We start from the raw sequence: 3,514 nt of genomic DNA, 5'->3' as shown, positions 1-3,514 counted from the left end.
GGTGAAAGCCTCAGAGATGACTGAATTAGGCTATGTCTAAGTCAAAATATGTAACAAATATTAATTATATAAACCTCCCTCCAATCTCCATTAGATAAACACTTTTTTTCTGTAAGAAGAACGGAAACTCAGATGACTTGCCAGAGTTCAGAAAGCAGAATGGTGATATATATGTTCTCCCAGCTCCCCATCCTATGCAAACCTGTTCTTCCTTCCAGACAGGCTGGCTATGTTTACCATGTCTCTACCTTTGCTTTTGCTCACCTTCCATCCCCACAGGGAGCCCTCAAGCACGTATTTATTTGCACTTTGAACCTGTGCTTGCTTGCACGGCTATGCTTTAGCTCAAGCTGGGACCTGATTGCTTTAGGGGAGACAGAGACGAGATTGCCTGAGTGCCGGTAAAGCTTCAGTGCCTTCGTCTGCAATTCCCCCCATTCACCCCAGCACTCCAAGTTCTCCTGCAGTTGATGTCAACGAGTGGGAAAGAATCCTACAGCAGTTCAGAGCAAAGCGTGTACAGCACAAACGCCCACGGGTGAGTGCAAAATAGCGCGATCAGACTAATGTGGCCTGAACTTTGCTTTCAACAGCAGAAATAGCAAAAGCCTTTATGCATATTCTAATGTATACCATGAATGTTTTGGAATGTATAGATGGTTTATTATGTCAGATTTAGCTTTGGGAGGTGTCTTGCATCCTATAAATGCTAGGTTACAGAAAATGCTGACATATTTATTTATGTATGTGTATAAATACATATGTCTCAGTCTTTGTGAAAAATAACAGCCGAGGATGGCTGGACAGATAGTTGACTAACTAGGTAGCTATACACATCCTTAAACTGAAACAAACAAACAAAAAAAAGCCTTTAAGCTACATGCATCTTTTAACACTGGCCTGACTTGCAAACCCCTAAGTACGCTGAGAGGGCTGCAGCCATCTCAGGTTCCATCAAGTCTCCTCCTCACTGAGTGCGTGGCCCCGAATCTGGCTGTACAGGTCTCCACAGTTCCAGTAGAACAGGGAGATATAGTGGGTCAATCGGTAGCTTGGTCCTTCGTTATTTGGCTTTAATCCAAGTAGCACCAGCAAAGATTTGGTGGGTACGATTTGGACAGTAGGCAGGCAAAGAGGACCATGATAATGCAACAGTCAGGGAAGGTCCTGGCATGGTCTTTTTCTAGTCTCTGAGGTATCCAAATTAAACAGTATTTTTCAAGGGTGAATCTGAACACATCCTATTTCTGTCATTCAGCGGCCTGGTGTGGCAGAGGTGGGCCAGGCAGCCCTCAGCCCCACGGCTCACAGGCAGGCATGCAGCAGCCCCTGCGTCCCAGCACAGACTGTTCAGACCTGCTCTTGCTTTGAAGCTGGCCCTGCTTTGAGTGGGGAATTGGTCAAGAAGGTCCTTCCCGACCTAAATTATTCTCCAGTGCTAAGTTCAAACCTGGTTTAAGTGGACATTTGGGTGGTGCCTCTCAATCCCAGCATGGAGCTTGCCCTGCTCGTTTTGAATCGCGGTGGGCTATCTGTGACTGCAGCAGAAGAGGAATAACATCCAGTTTGCAAGAAAGGAACACTCCTGATGCGAGAAGGCTCCTGAGTAGCTCAAGCCAGCTCTCTTCCCTCTCATCAGCACCCACAGGGATGGAAACAGAGGAGAGAAAATTTCAGGCACAACTTCAGCTTCACTACTCCTGTTCTTTGGGAGGATGTAGTAGCTCCCACCTGTGCTGGGTCCAGGCTAGGAGACCAGGAGAGCCACCATGGCTTTGTGAGCCACAGAGGGCAGTTTAGCAGGGGAGGCAGACCTGGCCTGTTGTCAGGAGCAGGGGGTTGATCCCAGTCCAGATCCGCTTGAGATAGCAGATCAAGACTAACTGTATTTACTCAGGAATCGCCACACTGCACGGATCTGTCTGCTTGTGGGATTTGTGCTAGCTTGATGAAGGGGTTGGCTCTTATCCTCAGCTGAACCCTCATGGTTCAAAGTTGTACTGGCTTTTTTTGTGTGTCCTTTGGGGTGAAAAATGTCTTGCAGCTGCTGCTTATAATTATTTCCCCTATGTTTCAACATTCTCCAGATGAATGTCACCCGAAGCAGTGCTCCGAGAGACTGCAATCATGATTGCCAATAGCCAACATCCAGTCTAAAAATAAAAAGCCAGAGCATGGAACTGAGAGACAAGCAATACATCCTCTGGCAAAATTCACCGATCACTGGAAAGAAAAGGCCTCACCCCTCCAGTCTAGTCTTCTCCATGCTGAAAGAAGCTTCCATCTAACAGCATCCTCTTCTTGATTTCATCAAGACATCAAGATGGCTTGTAGAAAGCACTAGGTGAGATGACCTTTCCTGTCCATAAGTGCCCGTGTTTAATAGCCATGAAATTTTGGCTGGTCAGTAAATATGGTGGAGGAAAACAGAAGGCTTGTCAGTGGACCATTCATTTGTCCCTTGGAGGAATTTGGTGAGCTGTTACCAAATACCTATTTTTGGCCCAAGAGCTAGCAGATCAGTATTTTTTTTCTTCTCTGGTTTCAACAGCCACCGTTTGCAGAGATGGATTAGGCTGAAAGGATCCCACCTGCAGAAGGGAAGAAAACCTAAGGAAAACGTTTTCTGGGAGACAGCCACAGTCCCAGCCTTGCTTCCTCCTGGCTGTCACAGCCCAGGATGGAGGGAGACCTGCTGAGGACGATGTTTCCAGGAGTACCAGGGTGTGGACGGGGAGAGGGGACAAGGAGCAGAGCCATGGGGCTGCCCTTTCCCCATGCTGGTGCTCAGTGCAGAGGGCACAACCGTGCTGCAGAGATGGGACCCACTGGGCTGCCCACCTTGGTACCAGGCAACATTAGCTCTTTGGACCAAGCTTTCAGGTTGCTCCGGCTTGTACCACACGTGGCACATGGCCAGCCTGGCAGGAAGAAAATACCAACAAGCTTGCAAGGCTTCTCAATTAGCTCTTCGCCACAGCTCAGGAATTGAGATCTCAGGGTTTTGCCTAGTGTATCAATTTCTGCATATTATACCTGAGGTGGGCTTAAATATTTATTTCCCTTCTTTTTGATTAGTATTTAACACGCAAAGAGAACCTGTTCATTTGTAAACCTGACCTTGCTCAGAATGGGGTCTGGAGACCAATCCTCTACGTGCTGCCAGTAGCACATATACTTGGGCTAAGTAGAAGTATTTTGTGGCAGCTGATCTACCAGTCCACTGCAGTGTTAGGGCTAATCCTAGTCCTGCAACAAAAGCCTTCCTGAATTTTGCACACAGTAACCTCACAAGATGAAGACACTCTAAAAAATAACGTGACACTCTACCCTTGTGAAAATAAATAAAAGGCCACATCTTTGAACACCAGTGGTGAGATGTTTTATTTGCACTCATTTACCCTATGCCTGGGGGACATGAATTCTCAATCACTATTGCTACACAGTCTTAAATGGAAAATAAAGTGCTTCGTGTGAATGATCATAATTGTTTCAAACCAGACTCTAAGCACCC

General features: G+C 46.7%; 1 long non-coding RNA gene across 1 annotated transcript; it reads left to right on the top strand.

Moving 5' to 3' along the window:
* Positions 1-344: 344 nt before the first annotated feature.
* Positions 345-3,163, top strand: LOC142600775 (uncharacterized). Its single transcript, XR_012834334.1, has 3 exons — positions 345-538; positions 2,088-2,344; positions 2,552-3,163. It is a non-coding gene; the product is annotated as an uncharacterized LOC142600775 (long non-coding RNA).
* Positions 3,164-3,514: the final 351 nt, after the last annotated feature.

Source organism: Balearica regulorum, chromosome 2, assembly GCF_011004875.1.
Source record: "Balearica regulorum gibbericeps isolate bBalReg1 chromosome 2, bBalReg1.pri, whole genome shotgun sequence".
Lineage (NCBI taxonomy): Eukaryota > Metazoa > Chordata > Aves > Gruiformes > Gruidae > Balearica > Balearica regulorum.
The sequence above is the reverse complement of the archived record's forward strand: the minus strand, read 5'-3'. Positions and strand labels throughout refer to the sequence as shown.